At 41.6% G+C, this 22,374-nt stretch overlaps 1 protein-coding gene across 1 annotated transcript in view; it reads right to left on the bottom strand.

The window, feature by feature from the left end:
• CSMD3 (CUB and Sushi multiple domains 3) overlaps nucleotides 1–22,374 on the bottom strand; it is a 1,635,173-nt gene that overhangs the window by 1,090,405 nt on the left and 522,394 nt on the right. The gene's annotated exons all lie outside the window — the stretch shown is intronic.

The raw sequence follows: 22,374 nt of genomic DNA on the forward strand, positions 1-22,374 counted from the left end.
ATGCTGATGAATCAGAAGACTTTTCTACTTGCCTACTTGATTTGGCACTACCATTTCCATTGCCTATGATTTTGAATAATCAATATTTTCTTTTTAATGTGTTTCAGGAATCATTTTAGTTTTATTTATTCAATGGCAAAGATAAATTAAAAATATACCATTTTAAAAGTACACCTTTATCGCAAATTTGACCAATGATGTTTAGCTAGAGTTGGTCTAAGAAGAAAAGCTGTTACACTTGGCAAAGCTAATGTTCACTTTTAAAAATAAATTATAGTAAATAAGCTCAACACATGTTCCCTTCGGAACACCAAAAATCTGCATATTTCTTTCAGAATTCACAATCGGCTAGAGTTTATTTACAGGGTTTGGTAAAGATGATGCAGCTATGGTCACCTTAGTCAGTTAATCACTTGCCAGCAAAAATCCAGTTGTTTTCAGGTTATTTTTCAGGTAAGTTTCATATAATGTGCTAGTATGAGATGCATACTAGCACATTATGACATTGCCTTTCAGGTTTAAAAAAAAAAAAAAAAACACCCAGCAGTTTACTACTGCTTTAAGTGGCTTAACATAAAAGGGAAAACAATTGGTTAATTTCATTTGTAGGATTTAAGAATTAATCGTAAGTAGAAATATTAAGAATTTGATGTCGCTCAAGTTCCTAAAGAAATTAAAATACTTTGCTGTTTAGTATATTTTTCTAAACTAAGTAATTTTTATTTTACGCCCCTTGAATGAGAAAAATAAAAAGACATATATGTTTATAATTTCCCTTCAACTTAATAAAACCTACTAAAAGAAAACATATAAGCCAAGGCACATTATGATTCTAACAGGAGCCATTACTCCTACCTCAAACAAGACATTACATATGATTATAACTGTAAACAAGCATACTTGATTTTAAAATGTCCAAAGGCAAAATAGAAATTGCAGAACATTTCAAATGCAGTGAAACAAGAATTGAGATTTGGGCTAGCAACCCAGCGTTTATTTCTTTATCACTACGTGAATCCTGCTGGGTTAATGAAAAACTGTGGTCATACAATACAGCAATTAAATCAACATCTAAATTTAAGGGTTTCATCAAAGTAGATACTCCACAAGCAAACCAGTTATAATGTAATTGCTAGATTTTGTTTTTGGTAGGAAGTGTGGCAAAGATTTTTCACAGCACGAGTTTGATACTTCTAATGCACAATGATCGTCTCCATATATAATGTAGTCATAAAACTAAAGACTCAGTCTGGATAGGCTCTAACTAAATTCAAAAGGACACCAGGGAATTTTCAAATATAAAGAAGACAGTACATTTACAATACAGCTTCAATATAGAAGGAATAGGAGGGCCCTGCTTATGGTTCTTACAATCCAAAGGACACATTTTATACTCAATATACTCATATAATCACATTCAATTAAGACCACATGAAATTCTATTCTATTCTCATAAAGGTTTAATTTGGTTCTATAGCAGTCTGCCTGCTGATTGGTGCTTTAAATGTGTAAGACAGTCTAAATAACAAATAGAGAGGATGGAAAAGTGAGTGGAGGGAGGTTCAGGCTCAACTTTTATGGGAAAAAATGAAGGTCTGCATATAACTTCAGCTATTAATATCTCTGTATTCAGTGACTATTATAACATGTGGCATTCACTGAAAATAATCTCTGCTTAGATATTTTTCATTAAAAAAATGAACTGGTTTTGTGATTAAGTTACTTTAGCCACTGGTTGCCCACATAATGCAACAAAGATGTTGAGCTTTAATGCCTACATGTGGCACATATGCATCCAGGGGTTTGAAAAGATTTCTGTGCGCTAACTGCGTCAAAGACAATTCACTAGCAATGAATGGAAGCTTCCAAGTCTGGCTACTGATCATGTGACCACCTGTGACAGCCAATCTCAGCAGCCATGTGATCAGGCAGAGCTTCCCACCCCCAAATCACTATAGCTTAATTAAAGGGATTGCTGGGGCTGGGTGGCAAGGGATTAAAGCTGTTGTCCAGGCTAATAAAAGAAAAGAATTGAAGCAAGTGCTTCAACCTTTTTGTTGGAAATTTCTTTATGCAGCCACAAGCTCTATTTAGGTATAATTCACCAGGAAGTACTGCTAGCCAACTAGTTGTGCACTGTATGATCAGTCCACTCAATGCCTCCTCCCCTAGCTCTGCAGGGCATGCCTTCCATCCTAATGTAGCGTGTCCTGAAGACTCCTCCTTCTGCTCTGCTGGAAGCCAAGATTCAGGGCACCAGGAGATGCACTTCATGTAATTTACTTGCAGTTGCAGATTGCAGTACCCGAATCTTGCTTGGTACCAAAGCAAGATAAATGTCCAAGAAAGACTGTGCCCATGCTGCTCATATGATTCATTTCAGATTTTTAACAGCCTGAGGGGTGGAAACAGCCAGTCTTCAATACAAAAGAACTTGATGTGTGTTGTACGGTAAAGCAATTACTCATTGGGTCCATCTTATATATTCTACTATTTGGCAGTTACCATGGATATAAATGCCCAGAAAAAAAAGTAAAGCATTTCCTTCCCTATTTTGTATCTTGTTTGTGTCTCACAAATCTCATTCAGAAACAGGTATGTTTCCTGCTACTTTCTGGTATTCCTGTGGAAGAGAGCCATCAATGACAACCTAACTCAAATGACTAGGAACAGGGGTGCCTTAATATTTTAGGATTCACAGAATGTCACACTGAAACTAAAGCAATCAGCAACAGCATGGTGTAAATAGAACAAGGCTTTATATATATAACACAAACACAGGTACCTTTTTCCCCACGCAGTTCAATTACTTTACAAAGCAGAACAGCCAACGGAGATACAAAGCAATCTTGTTACTGTATTTTTTATTTTTTTTGAACCATAGCACATTTAAGCACACTACCAAACATCCATAATTCTCATAAAGCTCAATTATATTTTATACTTATAAATCGTTTAAAATCCTGAGTAATTTATAAATTACCTAGATATAATCTTCAGTGTTCTAAGGCGAATACAAATTGGAATATACAGATTAAGACAGAGACTAATGACATAGCTGGTCAGAGCTGTGTAAGTTTACAATTTATGCACGCATTAAATAAAGTTGTAGTTAGTGTTTTCACTTTTATGACCTTGGCTGTAAAACAATATGTTTTAAGACTTTAGTCTGGTGAAATAATTAAAGCTGAAACATTATAATGGTCTCCTCAGTCTTCCAATATGTCCTATTACATAGTTACAAATTGTTATTACTTTTGAGATTGGTGGCATTTATCAGTGTTACCCAGCTGGGAAACAACACGTCATCTATTTTATCAAGAAGGGCCATTCCAATTGAAATTGAAATTCAATTGGATTTTTTTCTTTTGATATGTGTGGTACTAGCTTTAGCTGCAGACTTTGATAAACAAACGCCTTGATGTCGACGGGAGAAACGTCTTCATTTTGGTACAATTTCTCCTCATTATATTTATTCAGCCTTGTCACTTGTTAAAGGAAGAGGGCAACAGTTTAACACAAATGAAGAATTTGATGAGGTTTTATTTATAAGTTATGTTGCCATTTGTTTGAGGCACGGTTTTCCTATTCACTGTTTGGGTAACATGGCATCCTGTTTTTTTCTGATTCTTTCATTAATATTTCTATATTTTAGGACTATTGGTAGGTTTTAGCTGAGATGTACAATGCAAACACAACCCAACGCTTGCAAGCGTCATGGTCAATTATTGTATCACATAGAAAGTTATCCAGAAGCAATAAAGAATTTATGAGATACTTGGGTGTTCTTGTTGCTATAATGCAAAACGTTTCCAACAAAATGGAAAATCTTTTAATAGCTTAGAGGTATCAAATGCACCTCATTCAACTATCAGCCAAATAAAGATGAAAGGTTGTTTTTAAAATCATGGTGTTAGCCTATTTTAGGACTGAGAGATCGATTTTAAATCATGAATTTGGCAGGAGAGTGTGCTTGGATGTAGCCCTTAAAGTAAAATAGATAGATAGATAGATAGATAGATAGATAGATAGATAGATAGATAGATAGATAGATAGATAGATAGATAGATAGATAGATAGATAGATAGATAGATATTACATTTTATTTAAGATACTCTGTTATGCCGCGTAAACACGACTGGACTTTCAGGCAGAAAAGGTTTGACGGAATCATTCCATCGGACATTCCGATCGTGTGTGGGCTTCATTGGACTTTTTCTTTCGAAAATTCTGACGGACCTAGAACATGTTTCAAATCTTTCCGACGGACTTAATTTGTATCGGGAAAACCATTCGCCTGTATGCTAGTCTGACGGACCAAAAACGACGCAAGGGCAGCTATTGGCAATTGAACTTCCTTTTTCTAGTCCCGTCATACGTCATCGCGTTCTAAACGAACAGACTTTGGTGTGATCATGTGTAGGTAAGTCTGTTTCAGCGGAACTCCACCGCAACTCCATTGGAAAAACCTTCAGGGTTTATTCTGACGGAAAAAACGGTCGTGTGTACGCGGCATTACAAGTTTTCTTCTAAGATTGCCCTGTATTTGGCTCCATCCATCTTCCCATCAACTCTGACCAGCTTCCCTGTCCCTGCTAAAGAAAAGCATCCCACAACCTGATGCTTCCACCACCATGTTTCACGGTGGGTATGGTGTGTTCAGGGTGATGTGCAGTGTTAGTTTTCCACCACACATAGCGTTTTGCTTTTAGGCCAAAAAGTCTACTCTGATGCAAAGTCCGGTCGTGTGTACGCGGCATTAATCTTATATAGGAAAATGATAACATTTAATACAATATTTTTTTATGCAAACAACGTAAGTACCTAAACTTTTATGCTTATGTGCTCATGGACTAACAAGAAGAATGCAATGCAATGCAAATTCACTGTTCTGCCAAGGGCTGGGTGCAGGTACAAAACCAGTAAGTATTACTTAAAGTGATTTTATGGGTTCAGTTACTATTTTTTTTTTAAATAACAAACTTATCATACTTACCTGCTCTGTGCAGTGGTTTTGCACAGAGCAGCCCCGATCCTCTTCTGCTTGGATCCCCCGCTGGTGCTCCTGGCTCCTTTACCTTGACAAGTGGCCCCAGTAGCAAGCTGCTTGCTCCCTCCCAAGCCCCACTCTATGCATCCATAAGACACATAGAGCTGTGGCTTGGCCCCACCCCTGCTCTTTGCTCATTGGCTCAATGGCAGCGCCCAGAATGTTTTTTACCTTCATGCATAAAATGCCTTTACAACCACTTTAAAGCTGATCTCCATTCAACATGCTTCAGTTGCTGCCCCTTGCGCAGCAAAGGTTAACTGCTTGCTTAGTCTAGGAGTAAGGGAACAAGAAGAAATACTTACCTTGTTCCTACCTTTTCAAGCAGGTGGTGCACCTCTACCCCCTCCTCAGTGTGTGGGCCATCAATGTAGTTGACCGTTTGCACTTTATTGTACTTGATGACATAAGAGAGAGACTGTGAATGGATGAGTGGCAAAAAGGAGAAACTTCAAAGGATCTGTTGTATGGCATGGCAGGAATTTTCAGGAATGAGGAATAAGATAAGTATGTTTTATTCCTTACTCTATAGATTAAACAAGCAGTTAACCCTTGCTGTGCAAGGGAGAGCAACTGAATAGTAGAGTTTAAGGCTGGGTTCACACTGCAGCATGCTCCGGCTCACAGCAACAGCCTGGTGTGTCCCCATTCACCGTTTCAGGTCTGATTTTAGCCCAAATTTTGGGCCGAATTCGGACCTAAAATGGACCAAAAAAGATGCACAGTACTCCTGTGCAATTCACACTGGAGCCGCTGTGGAGATGTGTGAACCGGCTCCATTGAGAGCTGGTAACAATATCTTGCTATGTGAATTGGATGCGGGGAAACTCACTTCCAATTCGCAACAGTGTGAACTCAGCCTAAAGATTGACTGGAGAAATATCAGGTCTCTTGTCCTGCCAAGCAGGGCTGTGCTGTGTGGCAGAGTTGTGTATATGTCAGAACTGGATGGTCAAAAATACAAATCCTTCGATAGCTCCCTTATATGTCTTTTTTTTCTCTATTTTTATCTGTTTGCATGGAGTTCAATTTTTAGACGGAAGAAGACATGTTTTTACCAGAGGAGCTTCTGTCTGGACAAAATTTGCAAGCAAAACATAAGAAGACATTTTTCCAACAATTGTTTAATCAATTCTTTATGTTCAGATCATTTGTATTGGTACAGGAAGAAAAGGAAAACAGACAGGTACAGTAACAGTCGGTGGTTACATAATGAATAATATCATGTCTGATGGATTGGGACGCAGCCCATGTTAGCTCGGTAAAAAAAAGCATACATAACAATTAGTTAACGTGCGATAGCTATTGTGTTACACTATGTTTGGTGGTGTAGATAATCCCAACTGCACAGCTAGATCAAACATGGAAGGCAAAATGACTAAACAAACTTGGATTGCTTTGAAAACTAACTGTCAACAACATATAACATTTGGAGTGTGTAGATCAAGGTAATGGGCTGGGCAAGTTGTGGGGAAAACATAGGCTGTTTCTAGAAAGATTGAGTGGAGAAAAGGTTGCACGTTGCTAGGTGCTTTTATTGTCTTAAGCGCGTGATTGTGTAGACAGGCTGTCCCCGTATGGGGTAGTCCATGTTAGGGTGAGACTGTGTAGTCTGAGGAAGAAGGAAGAGGATAGAGAGAAAAGAAAGGAGAGTAAGAGAAGCTATAGGAGGGGTAGAGAAGAGGGGCAGGAGGATAGAGGGGAACAATGAAAGTGTGGGTGTGTCCCGGGGGTGTATAAGAGAAGATTAGGAATCTTCGTTCAATGTGAGTAAGGGAGGTTAAGTGGACAGTAGGGTTTGATCAAAGTCGTAAGGGAGAAAATGATCCACATATGGTTACCATAGGCAAATATATTTTTTTACATTGTCTAGGAGAATTGCTTCCATTTTAGCACGGATCATGGCTCTGGTGATTTCCCATGTTTCCAGATATTTAGGGAGTTGAGCCAGGTGTGCGGCTTGATAATATTTGGTGTTATTAGGAAGCCCTAGGCCTCCTTTAGGTTTAGAAAGGTATAGGATGTGTCTTGCGACACGAGGTCTTGTACTGCCCCAAACGTACCTGAACATGCAACGCTGTAGGATTCTTAAAAAGAGTGATGGGACTGAAATCAGCAGAGTTTGGAAAAGGTAGAGTATTTTCGGCAAGATATTCATTTTGCTAACAGTGATGCAGCCCATCCACACCAAGGGGAGTGCAGACCATGAGGTCATGAGGTTGGTTAAATGGGTCAGCATTGCAGGGTAGTTGGTGGAATAGAGTGGGTTAGGGTCTGCAGTCAAGTTGATTTCCAAGTAGGAAAGGTAGTGAGGGGACCAAGAAAATGGTAGAGCTTGTTAAAGTTGCGGTATTTTCAGAGAACCATTACAAATGCTCGTTTCCGTGTGCCAGCTAGACGTGCGGCACGAACGGGTGAGCCCCGGACCAGGCACGCACGTTAGAACTCTCATACGAATGAGTGCACGTCAGCGTGGGCATGTCTGCACGCCAACGAATCACGGCACAGGGCGCCCTATTTAAAGCATTAGCATACTAGTGTCAGTGCTGGATTGTCTCAGCTAGTTCCTGTATCCTTGTTGCTGTTTGATTGAACCTTGATCCTGAAACCTTGGCTTTCCTGACTACTCTTTCAGATTATCCCTGCAACTCTGCTTACCTCTGCTTCCTGTACCGAACCCAGCTTGAACTCCTGACCACGGCTCTGTCTTCTGATCTTGTACCTCTCTGCCAGCTCATTGCCAACCTCCGCCAGCCCCTGATTATGAACCTGCCTGTCGATTGTGCACCTTCCTGCCAGCACGTTGCCGACTCCTGCCTGTCCCCAACCTTGCAAGTACTCCTGTTGGACTTTCCTGAACCAATCCAGGATCGACATCCCACCAGCTCCTCTAAGGCTCTGATGTTCCTGATCCTGCCAACAGGCACCTGCGCCCTTCCGTTGCCCTAGTAGCTCTGTCTCCACCTCCAGGGGTGCTAGGATCGGAACCGTGCAAGAGGCCACCCTCGTCATTTCAGACTCCGCTGTAAGGTACGTGACAGGTATTAGTGAGGGGTATGGATATATTGAGAGCTTTCGATTTCTGTGGATTCACTAATAAGCCAGATATTAACGCAAATTGGTCTAAGATTTTGAGGAGATTAGGAAAGGAGGTTAGGGTGAGGATACGAAGAGAAGGATATCATCTGCGAATAGACAGAGCCTATGGTGGTGGCCACCTAGTTCCACTCCTTTAGGATAAGTATTGGAGCAGATTAGTTGGGCTAGAAGTGGGGATAGGGAATACCCCTGTCTTGCCCCCCGTTGTATGGGAAAAGGGTCAGACTTATACCCTGCATACTTAAGGTGGGCTATAGGAGAAGTGTATAAAGAGGATATCCAGGTTAAGAAGTGCAGACCAAACCCCCAACATCAGGGCAAAAACTGTAGGTAAGGCCAGGAGAGGGTGTCAAAACTTTTTTAATGTCCAATGACACGAAGCAGGCTGGTATGCGGCGTTTGCGGGTTGCATGGGCTATGAGGACTTCTCTGCGGACATTATCTCCAGCTTGCTTTAGAGGCATAAACCCTACCTGGTCTTTGTGGATGAGAGACCCAATGATCAGATTCAGGTGTGAGGATATAATTTTGGCCAACAATTTTATGTCTATGTTTAATAATGAGACGGGACGGTAGTTATTCCTGGCTAAATCATCCAATTGGAGTTTGGGCAGCATGGAGATAATGGCTGTGATGGAGTCGGGCTGAAAGGAGCGGCGTTTCAGAAATTAATTGTAGGCTCCCACTAGTAGAGGCGTAAGAAGGTCTGAAAAATGTTTATAGTAGGTGGCCGTAAAGCCGTCCGAGCCTGGACGCTTGTTGGCTTTCAGAGTTTGGTTGCAGTGCGGTGTTTAATCTATTTTATGTATGTCTCTGATATTCCTCATACAGTATGCATATATGGTTGAATTATGTATGACTAGAGGATCTGCAGTACTAAACATTACCAGCAAGATCGTTTGCTCCCAGTCTTAAAAACATGGGGGCTGTTCTAGAGGACTATTTTACTAAACAGTGATCTAGGAAATAGAAAATAGAATAAAACAGAGAATTCTCCTATCTTTGTAAAAAAAATTACACATTTTTGTAAAATTCTATATTTTGTAACCATGCATAACACAACATCGACTCACTGAATCATTAGTTCATGCATTCGTTCATGCTTGCTTCCAGTCTTGTCAGTCACATCCTTGGGCATAACGATGTCCTTCTGTTCCATATTCACTTTGTGATAGCCTGTAGTTGTTCTGCCCTATGCCCTTTTGTCTAAGCAGCTTCCTAACTGCAAGCAAAACAACATTTTTCTTCTTCTTGCTTTAGATATTAGCATAGCATTTGCAATAGTTAAAATATCCAAAATAAGAGGTTCATGGTGGTGTAATAAACAGCTTATTTGGCTACTTGATATTTACACATTTACTTAGGTCCATAATGCAAAACAGACACTTAAAAATTCTCTTTATTTCCATTTCATCTGCAGATATATAAACTCAGAAAATATCTTGTAAAAAAGTTCTTGGACGCTAAAATGTATAAGTGTAACTAGAGACATGAAGAATCTGTATGGTCTGTATGAGTTTTTGAGGCAGCAAAGAAGGATGTGTTTGGTGGCATATGTATGGAGGATTTTGCCAGATTTATGCCTCGTACACACGGTCGGACTTTGTTTGGACATTCCGACAACAAAATCCTAGGATTTTTTCCGACGGATGTTGGCTCAAACTTGTCTTGCATACACACGGTCACACAAAGTTGTCGGAAAATCCGATCGTTCTAAACGCGGTGACGTAAAACATGTACGTCGGGACTATAAATGGGGCAGTGGCCAATAGCTTTCATCTCTTTATTTATTCTGAGCATGCGTGGCACTTTGTCCGTCGGATTTGTGTACACACGATCAGAATTTCCGACAACGGATTTTGTTGTCGGAAAATTTTATATCCTGCTCTCAAACTTTGCGTGTCGGAAAATCCAATGGAAAATGTGTGATGGAGCCTACACACGGTCAGAATTTCTGATAACAAGGTCCTATCACACATTTTCCATCGCAAAGTCCGACCGTGTGTACGGGGCATAACTCATTTTGCTAATCGGGGAAGGGATATAATATTTTTAAAACTCTTCTCACCCATCATCTGCAAATAAACGTTTCCTAGCACAATTTCCCACACTAGTCATACAGTCACTGACACCTAGGGTCCCCACTGACTATTGAGAATCGATCACAGTGGTTCTGCATCATCCAAATTGATCACATGCAAACTGTAGGCTTCACTGAAAAAAATAAAGCCATAAGCTTGCAGATAGATATTTCCACCTACAGGCTTCAGTGCTCACTTGTAGTGTTACAAGGTTTGTTGTAACTATTATGTTACTATATTATTAACAAAAATAAAATAATTAAAACATATGAATTTGTAAACCCAAAATTTAAAAACATTTTTTTTTGTAACAGAGCACCAAATGAAACACTTGTATGCCCTTTTTTACTACAGGTATTTATATAGCACACTTTATCCAGTGCTTTACATTATATACCTTAACATCAATTCCTGCCCTCGAGCTTACAATCCATGATCTGCATCATACATGCATACATATGGACAGGAGGCCAATTTTGGACAGGAGGCATTTAATCTACCAGCATGTCTTTGGGGTGTGGGAAAGAAAACACTGGAGTACTCAGAGAAAACCCATGTAAGCACAGGGACAACATGCAAACTCCACGCAGAGAGTGTCCTGACTGGGATTTGAACCAAGGACTCTAGTGTCGCAAGGTAACTAAGTCACTGTGCTGCTGTTCATAAAAAATAATAAAAAAATAAAAATGTTTTTGGTATCTTATTAAATTCTCTGGTGTTCTGATGAGCCTGCTGCTTACAGTGATCCATAACACAAACAGCAATTTTAGCTGCAAATAAATAACTCATTCTTCATCAGATGGCTCCAAATGAAGATATAATCAAACAAAGAGAGGTTAGAGGCAGGCATCTTCTGTTGTCTCCCATAGTTTGAGAATCCTTTGTCAGGTATACAATGTTAATTTGTAATACAAAAATAATGTATACTTGGAGTACATTTACAATACAATTTGATGGTTATTTGCCAGAAATTCATCTGATACATGCCCACAATTTACCCAATATTCTCTCTGTAACATTCACTCTATAAAACAAAATTAGTGGACATTTACCAGCATTTACCCAGCAGAAATTAGATTCTCTGATATTTGGCAAGCTCTGTCCTTCCATGGGTGAATGTCTTTCCTCTAATTTATCAATCGGTGAGTATTGCCTTGCCCACACATTCAACTGTAATTTCCACAATCTGTTTATGAATAACATTTGTCTGCTGTCAAATCTGTAGAATCATTAAATTTTCTTTAATGTTCCTAGTTTCAGTACCATGGAGAGCTCCTGTGGACAAACGTGGTTGTGGTGCGTTTCAGGACAATTTGTTATAAAATAATTATTGGCCAATATCCCAGTAAATCCTATATAAATAGACCCTGTGGTATAAAGCATCAGTTTAAAATCTTATATGCTTAGAAAAAGAAACAAATACAATTAACCTAAGATCATTACTGTTTCACTTTAAAACTTTACAAAAATATGTAGCACAAAAAGGAAGAAAACGACTAAAGACATTTTTGTTGAATGTTTTTGGAAATACCGTATTTATCGGCGTATAACACGCACTTTTTTCCCCTTAAAATCAGGGGAAAGTCGTGGGTGCGTGTTATACGCCGATCCCCGCTATCGCTATGTGAATTTCGGCGATCGCCGCCGACATTCACATAGCGAGCAGTTTGAAATATGGCGCCGCGGAGTTCGGAAGGACTCGGCGGTGCTGTACGAGCGCCGCCGAAATCACAGAGCCGAGATACACATAGTCGAGTGTATTCGGCTCTTTCCGGCGCCGCTCACAGTCACGCCCAGTCCCGCCATTGGACCTGTGTTATGTCCATCATAGGGCGGGACTGGGCGGGACTGTGAGCGGCGCTGGAAAGAGCCGAGAACCCTCGGCTATGTGTATCTCGGCGGCGTTCGTTCACTTCCGCCGGCCCCGAGTCCCTCCGAACTCCGCGGCGCCATATTTAAAAGTACTAGTATGTGTATGGCGGCGGCGGCGGGGACAAGGCTGCAGGGACACTGTGGACAAGGCTGCTCTGTGGACAAGGCTGCTCTGTGGACAAGGCTGCTCTGGGGACAAGGCTGCTCTGGGGACAAGGCTGCTCTGGGGACAAGGCTGCACTGGGGACAAGGCTGCACTGGGGACAAGGCTGCTCTGGGGACAAGGCTGCTCTGGGGACAAGGCTGCTCTGTGGACAAGGCTGCTCTGGGGACAAGGCTGCTCTGGGGACAAGGCTGCACTGGGGACAAGGCTGCACTGGGGACAAGGCTGCACTGGGGACAAGGCTGCACTGACAAGGCTGCACTGACAAGGCTGCACTGGGGCAAAGCTGCACTGACAAGGCTGCACTGACACTGAAAAGGCTGCAATGACACTAACAAGGCTGCAGATGAACACTGATGAGGCTGCATTGATGGGCATTTTAATGTAAGTTTCTTTTCCTTAAACTTCCCTCCTAAAAGTTTTTTTCCTTAAAATTCTCTCCTAAACTTGGGGTGCGTGTTATACGCCGGCGCGTGTTATACGCCGATAAATACGGTATATAAGAACATGAATCATATTGCTGGATATTTTACATTGCCTTGTCTCAGTCTTGAAATCTTTATGTTCAATCGAACACATTACTGAAATGTAAGGAGTCAAAGGGGGTGATTTACTAAGAAGAAGGCACTGCACCAGTTCATACATTAATTGGTGTGACGGAAAAGTTGTTAACTGAACTTGCAAACCGGCGCACATTGAAGCGCAAATAGCGATAATAAATACCTGGATATGTAAACTGCAACTGTCACTAGGATAACTGCGGTTTTCTCATTGATAATAGCGCACACCCAATACAATTGGTTAATCTCATTGGATGTGTCTTGTTAAGCAATTAGTAGGTATTCTCATTTAATTAACCCTTTTGATGCTAATCTCACACCTATCACTTCTAATATATCTTTGAAATGTGTTTTTTTCTTTTTTTACCCAAATCTTTTAATACATTACAAAGAACAGAGAAGAGTTTCTAAACCCAATACATTTATATTTTCAGATCATGATCTTTAAAGGTGACCATACACTGCAATCAGTTAGATCTTAAATAAATTAGATTTAGTGCAAGAGCCTTTTTTATTTCCTATAATTTGAATTAATTGTTCAAGTATGTCTTCCTATTACCTATTTTTTCAAAATATCGAGTTGTACAGAGATTGACCAATCAGATTGCATAGTGCATGACCATCTTAAGTGCCAAATTTGGAATGTAGATGTGCCATGATCCACTTGTATTTTCCAAGCGATATTTCCTGGGCATTATACAAGGCACACGAGAAACCACCTTTTTTTAGACATGCTAGAGTGATCAGGAATCTTCAAACTACAGCTGTAACAGAACTACACATCCCATGAGAAATTGTAAAACTTTGACATTCACAGACATGACTAGGCATGATGGGAATTGTAGTTCCTGAACAATTGGAGGGCCGTAGTTTGAAGACCCCTGTGCTAGACCATTATTATGCCTCCAGAATTGGGAGTGTGGCATCTACCCAACTTCTCTCTGCTGGTGGACACAATAACCTACATCTATAGATATATCTATATATACACACACACTGAAGCAGAAAGCAATAAACATTGGCCCAGAAATGAATCTGTACACAGGAAGTAGGTGTCTGTTTTAAGGGCCAAATCATTTAGACATACACACATGACCCACACAAATACCACCCCATGTAAAAATAAATTTAAAATTATCTTGATTTGCAAATAAGGATCATCTCTTCCTCAGAGAACAGTGAGCGGTGCATGGTGGTGGGAAGAAATTAGCAGCAGTACAAGCAACTTCCTGGAGGGGAGTGATATCATTCCTGTGTGCTGGCCACCACTTCCAGGTACCAATATGTGCCACAGGTACATATCTCCGCACACACAGCAGTTGCACATCTCACATACCCAGCGGTCATGCATCTAAATGCATTTGACGCATCTAGCTGCAGGAACCCAATTTTTATGGAAATTAATAGTAAAGCAGATGCAGATTTCCAGGACTGGACTAACAAATGTTTATATGGAAAGGCAACTGGTGTTTTATATTATTTAGCTGAATGACGGCTACAGCGTGGACCTGCTTTGCCGGGACTATGTCTATTGATGTAGTCCTGTGCCCGAGCGGCCTGCACGCCCCCTGCAGGGTGCACGCAGCGCGCTCTATGAGCAGCCAGTCTATGAGACTCGCTGGATCACAGATCGAAGTAAGGGGTCGATCCCAACCCCTTACCACGTGATCAGCTGTCAGCCAATGACAGCTGATCATGTGATATCTGTCAACAGAGCCGGTAATCGGCTATTTTTTCTCCTCGCGCTGGCAGCTGTGAGAGGGACATCAGTCCTGATCACGGCAAGCTGCCACCAGATCATCAGTGCCCACCTGTGCCCCCTGCCAGTGCCACCTAGCAATAGGCAACAATGCTGCCTACCAGTGCCCACCAGCACCACCCATCAGTGCCCACAGTGCCACCCATCAGTGCCCACAATCAGTGCCTCAATAACAGTGCTGCACATCAGTGCCACCTATTAGTGCCCATCAGTGTCACCTACCAGTGCCCATCAGTGCCACCCATCAGTGCCCATCAGTGCTGCCCATCAGTGCCCATCAGTGCCACCTATCAGTGCCACCTATCAGTGTCCATCAGTGCCATCTATCAGTGGTACCTATCAGTGACCATCAGTGCCACCCATCTGTGCCACCCATCAGTGCCACCCATCCCTGCCACCCATCAGGGCCCATCAGTGCCATCTTGTCAGTGGCCATCAGTGCCGCCTTATCTGTGCCCATCAGTACTACCTTATCTGTCCCCATCAGTGCCACCTTATCTGTGCCTATCAGTGCCTCCTTAACTGTGCCTATCAGTGCCCATCAGTGCAGCCTATCAGTGCCCACCAGTGCAGTCTATCAGTGCCCACCAGTGCCACCTCATCAGCGCATATCAATGAAGGAGAAAAATTACCTGTTTGCAAAATTTTATAACAAACTATTTAACATGATTTTCCATCTTTTTTTTGTTTGTTTAGCAAAGAATAAAAACCCCAGCTGTGATTAAATGCCACCAAAAGAAAGCTCTATTTGTGGGAAAAAAATGATAAAAATTTTTTTTGGGTACAGTGTTGTATGACCGCTCAATTGTCATTCAAAGTGTGTCAGCACTGAAAGATGAAAATTGGTCTGGGCAGGAGGGGGGTTTAAGTGCCCAGGAAGCAATTGGTTAAACAAGGTCTAAATGGGCCATTGACATGCATCACAGTTGAACTTAGGAATGTGTCTTTGCAAAGTTAACTACTTCAATACTGTGCACTTACACCCCCTTCATGCACAGGCCATTTTTCAGCTTTCAACGCTGTCACATTTTGAATGACAATTGTGTGGTCATGCTACACTGTAACCATGTGAAATTTTTATCATTTTCTTCACACAAATAGAGCTTCTTTCTTTTGGTGGTATTTATTCACTTCTGGGTTTTTTATTTTTTCCTAAAAAAAAGACTGAAAAATTTGAAAAAAATAAAAGTTTTTCTTAGTTTCTGTCAGTAAATTTTGTAAATAAGTAATTTTTCTCCTTCACTAATGGGCACTGATGAGGCAGCACTGGTGGGCACTAATAGGCTGCACTGATGGGCACTGATAAGACAGCACTTATGGGCACTGGTTAGGTGGCACTGATGAGGAGGCACAAATATGCCACACTTATGGGCACTGATAGGTGGCACTGATATGTGGCACTGATGAGCACTGGTGGACACTGATGGGTGGCACTGGTGGGCACAGATAGGCGACACAGATAGGCGGCACTGATGAGCACTGATGAGCAGCACTGATGGATGGCATTGATGGGCAGCAGTGATAGGTATTGATGGGCAGCAGTGGTGGGCAACAGTGATAGCCAGCACTGACTGGCATCACTAATGGGTATTGATTGCTTACACTTGTGAGCACTGTCTGCTGGCATTTGTGAGCACTCACTGCTGGCACTGGGGGGCACTTTACTGCAATCAGAGCACTGATAATTACATGCCTAGATGTCCTCTGTGAGGAGATGCTGCTGATCGGCTCTCCTCTCCTCATACTCTGTCAGTGTGAGGTGAGGAGAGCCGATTACCAGCATCTCTGTGTTTACATGTGACCGGCTGTGATTGGGCACAGCCAAAAACATGGTTAAAGAGCCGTGGCTCTTTACAGAGATAGCAACATGACACAGCCACGATTGCCATGCTGCGCACCCCCGGGGGTGCACAAGAGCAGCCGTTCTGGGCCTTGTCATATGACATCAGTTTTTGGGGATGTCTGCACCCCTGATAGGCTAAAGACACTTCCCAAATTTTGCCAGTTTCCCCTATAAAATTTTTTCACTTCCTGTCACATAGCCAAACAGGAAGTGAGAGTAAAACCCTACCAATGTCTTTCCTTGGGGACACACAGGTCAATCTAAATAGTTTCCCCATTAGGTAAATTGCACTCTAGCATTTTGCTCTGTACACCCCAAATTATTAGGTATCTTGGACTTTGGGGTTTATTTATTAAAGGCAAATCCACTTTGCACTACAAGTGCATTAAAAACAGCATCTTTGCTTCTACATGACTGGATGATAAAATCACCAGTGCTTCCCCTCAGATTTACAATGAGTACACTTGTATTTTAGAGTGGATTTGCCTTTAATAAAAACCAAAATAACTAATAATTTGGGGTGTACACAACAAAGTGCTAAAATGCAATTTGCCTAATGGGGACACTAGTTAGATTGACCTGTGTGTCCCCAAGGAAAGACATTGGTAGGGTTTTACCCTCACTTCCTGTTTGGCTATGTAACAAGAAGTGAAGCCAATTTTCAAAAAAGGGACACAAAGCCCAACCTAAAAAAGACAAGCAGGGGTTCTAACATCCACTTGGTTTCCCTCAAATGCCCACAATTAGAATATGATTGTCTTGAGCTAGATTTTAGCTCAGTGCTCTAAATCAGTGGTTCTTAACCCCGTCCTAAAGTACCCCCAACAGGCCATATTTGCAGGTTTCCCTTCATCTAACCCAGGTTCTTTAAATCACAGTCAATGGCTTGGTATTTTGGACAGCTATTTTAGCCAAGATACATTTCCAAAACATGTCCTGTCAGGGGTACTTGAGGACTGAGGCTGAGAACCACTGCGCTAAAATGGAAAATAAAATACTTACTTCTCTGTAATTTTCCTTCCCTGGTGCCTATCCATGGCAGCATATGCACGATTCATGCATATGCTACCATGAAGGCACCAGGAAAGTAGCTTTTAGACAAATCACACCTTTTTTTTGTTTTGCCATGCCAATCAGCTTAGTTAAGCTGCAGCTGGAAATTCTGTGGCATGAAAATTGTTTAGGGGGTGTAAAAAGCAATACTTGAATTGAGCATGAAATTATTAACAAAACATAAAACATAAAATTTGTTACAAATTTTATTAGTCAACAAAACAGGACTTGGAAAAGAGCAAGGAAAGCAAAAAACACATGTATGTTAATTTGAGACACTAACAGAATATGGTTTTGAGGTCTGACCATTTTGCAGAGGAAATTAACAGGAGTTAAAATGACTGCCCCCACAAACGGACAGTCTCTTAAGGATTTAAACATTTAGTAGTCACAACAGCTTAAGGAATATTTTGCAAAATCATGCAGCACAGACAATTAAATTAAAGTGAAACTAACTGCAAACACAGATTGACAACATCAAAAATATTTCAGTGAAAAATCCCCCTTCAAAAAAATAAAAAATAAAAAAACTTGCTCTAAAACACATCTGTTTTGCAAAGACTTAACAAACACAATACAAAGAGAAATTACATGTTTTACAAACTCTATAAAAACACCCAAATGTACTCTCTTGCCCTCACACACATCATCAATCAATCTTGCTTCTTATGAGGGCAAGGTAAAAAATGCTATCTGCAAGCTTTATATAACAGGTTTGTGTGATAATGATGCAATTGAAAACACATGCACAGTCCATGAAACACACAAAATGCAAGTTCACCCAATGTAGAGACAGAACTTCAAAGTGGGTATACCTGTTAAGGATGTCCTTAAATTATTAACCCCAAAAACACACTCTCTGAGCATGTCCAGAAAAATCCAAATGCCGTTCACACACAAAAAGCACAAAAAAACAAAGTCCATGAGCATGCCCAGACCAACACAAATGCATTTCACACACCAAAAGCCACGGCAAAAAAACCAAAGTCCCTGAGCATACCCAGATCAACCCAAATGCAGCTAGCACAAAATAAGCCACCCCCTGTCCAAAATAAGCACATCATCCAGCATGCTACAAAATTACAGATGAGACAAACACCCTCAGTCCAGTTGGGCAAAAAAAGAACCTAACATGGGCAAAAGTTATACAACAAATACCATTGCAGTCTATGGGAACTGACTTGTTAATTTTGCTAGTCCCCACTTGGCTGGCTTATATTCTAGTTATTGGCCTTAAAATGGGTAGGGGGGCCCAGGTCCCACCCTGAGGGACATATATCAATATCACCAATTTGGACAACCCAAAAAATGAAACAAGGTGAAGTGCCTTTAAAAATGCAAAATTGCTTAAAAGCTAGTAACTTGGGGGGGCTTACTCTGCCTGTAAAGTGGTGCATCATTAGCATGTATCCAAAATGCTGCTTCAAAGATGTACAGCTTTAGAGAAAACTTACAAATACACATTGCTGCTGCAAGATTTTAACCCAAAACAAAAAATAGCCTGTCCCCAATACATACAAGGCCATTTGGGTCTGTCAAGGCTTAAAATGAGACCCCCCATGTGAAAAATACCACCCCAAACTAAAAAAAAATATTGTGCCCCTCCCACACACTAACAAACCCCTAGCCAAACACACAGAAAGCCAGCCCATGAAAGGGGGGTGGATGCTTGGGGGCAGGAGGGGCTTGGGCAACCCAAAAGTCAACCACCTTGTTCCCATATTCAGGGGGACAAGGGCCTCTTCCACACAACCCTAGGCTGGGATTGCGGGGGGGGCTGCAGACAAGGGGCTTTACTTAATGTGGAAAACCCCTTTAAACTAGTGGGTACAAGGTGCTTTTGTGGTTGGTATTGGGCTGAGCACAACATGCCTCAAAGGCAGCCAGCTATGTTGAGTGCATGTAGCCTTGTATGGTTCGGGAGGGGGTTGGGCAATTGCTCTTCTTGCCCCTTTCCTAGCTGGCCCTGTTGTATGCTCTGAAAAAGGATGTGGTTTGGATTGGTGAAGGCAGCTCACAGCCTTTGGAGAATAGAGTGGAGTGTGGAGTTCCCCTTTAAAATAAAAAGTTATCCCATGGAAATCCAAGGGGTTGGGGGGGAGACAAGAGCATTGGAGAATGGAGTGTGGAGTTCCCCTTTAAAAGCAAAAGTTATCCCATGGAAATCCAAAGGGTTAGAGGGGGTAGACAAGAGCATTGTAGAATGGAGTGTGGAGTTCCCCTTTAAAAGCAAAAGCTAGCCCAAGGAAATCATATATATTAGAAGGGGAAGGTTAAATGCCCTTTTAGGAGGAGCTAGAGGAGCGAGAGTCTTTTTACATAATTTTAACAAGGTGCATGTCACATGTTGGCAACGTAACATGCTAACATGACCTGTGTGCAAATCTCCTTAAAATTATACATACACTGTAAAGGTGAACCAGTGTAAAAAAAGTGTCAAGTTTAGAGGTGCGCCCGTTCAACCCATGCAATTGCATGTACGTTTGGGCATATTTGTTACTTGGGCAGTTGTTACTAAACTTCTTCACATCACCCCATAATATTGGCACCTCCATCTTCTGTTAACCACTTCAGCCCCGGAAGGATTTACCCCCTTCCTGACCAAGCCCTTTTTTGAGATATGGCACTGCGTCGCTTTAACTGACAGTTGCGCGGTCCTGCGACGTTGTACCCAAACAAAATTGATGTTCTTTTTTCTCACAAATAGAGCTTTCTTTTGGTGGTATTTGATCACCTCTGCGTTTTTTTTTATTTTTTGCGCTATAAACAAAAAAAAGTGACAATTTTGAAATAAAATAACATTTTTTACTTTTTGCTATATTAAATATCCCCCAAAAATATATAAAAAAAATAATTTCTTCCACAGTTTAGGCCAATATGTATTATTCTACATATTTTTGGTAAAAAATCGCAATAAGCGTATATTGATTGGTTTGCAATCAAAAGTTATCGCGTCTACAAAATAGGGGATAGATTTATGGCATTTTTATTAATTTTGTTTATTAGTAATGGCGGCAATCTGTGATATTTATCATGACTGCGATATTGCGGTGGACAGATCGGACACTTTTGACACTATTTTGGGACCACTGGCATTTATACAGTGATCAGTGCTATAAAATGCACCGATTACTGTGTAAATGTCACTGGCAGGGAAGGGGTTAAACACTAGGGGACGATCAAGGGGTTAACTGTGTTCCCTCAGCATGTTCTAACTGTAGGGGGGATGGGCTCACTAGAACATGACAGAGATCACTGTTCCGGATCACTGGGAGCAGTATATCCCTGTCATGTTGCTAGGCAGAACAGGGAAATGCCTTATTTGCATCTCCCCGTTCTTCCTCTCCATGCCACAATCGGGGGCCATCGGCTGACATCAAGTCCACGGGACCTATGGGCACTCTCCCGCGGCACTCACGTGCCTGCTAGCTGCGGTGATGCAGCAACATACAGGTACGTTGTTTTGCGCACCCGTGCCACTTTGCCGACATATATTGGCGTGAGCCGGTCGGCAAGTGGTTAATATTGAATTGAAGATGCCGTGCACCATGTCCATAGTGGCGCACAGATAGCATTCTCCCTTGTGCCGAGATCGCTATAGTAAGTGGGGGATTTGCGCTCTGCTCCTGGGGCGCACCATTTTGTAAATATGAAAATGTGCGTTGCACCTCACTGTGCGCCTCTACTGATGGTGCGCGGCTTTCATAATCAGCCCCAAGATGTCCTTTTTATGCAAGTTTGAGGATCTCTCTTTTTTACTGCAGAAACAGAAATGACAGAATTTATCCAGAGGTCTTGATAAATTAGTAATGAAGTCTCTTAAATGAGCACAATCCATTTTTTCTGTGAGTGGCGATACACAATGTTATCAAATACACAAACAAAGGTAAAGCTGGCCACTCATCCAGGTGAAGTAATGATCTGCAAATAATGAACACTTATGTCTTGCTTTGCAGGGTAGAGTGTTAATAACTCAATTTACCAACATGATACCCTGCAGGTGCACCATTACTAATGCAAAGACAAATGTGTAATGCCCACTTGACAGATTCTACTTTTACAAAGGACTATAGAAAATCACTCTTATAGCTGGTTAGATATTTATAGATCAGATCTGGGCATTCTACATGAGTGCTAATTAGCTCACACATGTCAACTTGGATTTCTTACAACCACATTTTCTATACCAGTCAATATCCTCAATAGGGATGAGCTTCGTGTTCGAGTCGAACCCATGTTCGACTCGAACATCGGCTGTTCGCCCGTTCGCCGAATTGCGAACGATATGGGCCGTTCGCGCTAAATTCGTGTGGCGCGTCACGGCCCATAATTCACTGCGGCATCGCAGTGCATTGCTGGCTGATGATTGGCCAAGCATGCACTATGACCCGCATGCTTGGCCAATCACAGCGCCGTCAGTAGAGAGAGCTGTAATTGGCCAAAGCCAGGGTGGCTTTGGCCAATTATGGCTCAGGGGATTTAGTACACACCCCACACTATATAAGGCCGCCTGCACGGCGGCCCTGTGTAGTGTGTGTTCCGGTGTGCTGAGAGATAGAGAGAGAGAGAGACAGTGTCATTTGATTTGAGTTAGATAGATTAGGCAGAACAGTCAGTCAGTTAGCTGCACTTACAGTGTATTGTGTATATATATGCATCCCAGGTGTTGCATATATATATATATACACTGTATTCAGTTTAGCTAGATCCGTTCCTGTTATCTTCTATCTAGACTATTTACATTTAGTGCAGTGCGTCCTGCTCACAGTGTTCAGCTAGATCCGTTCCTGCTATTTACATTTAGTGCAGTGCGTCCTGCTCACAGTGTTCAGCTAGATCCGTTCCTGTTATCTTCTAGACTATTTACATTTAGTGCAGTGCGTCCTGCTCACAG

Source organism: Aquarana catesbeiana, linkage group LG05 (genome assembly GCF_042186555.1).
Source record: "Aquarana catesbeiana isolate 2022-GZ linkage group LG05, ASM4218655v1, whole genome shotgun sequence".
Classification (NCBI taxonomy): Eukaryota; Metazoa; Chordata; class Amphibia; order Anura; family Ranidae; genus Aquarana; species Aquarana catesbeiana.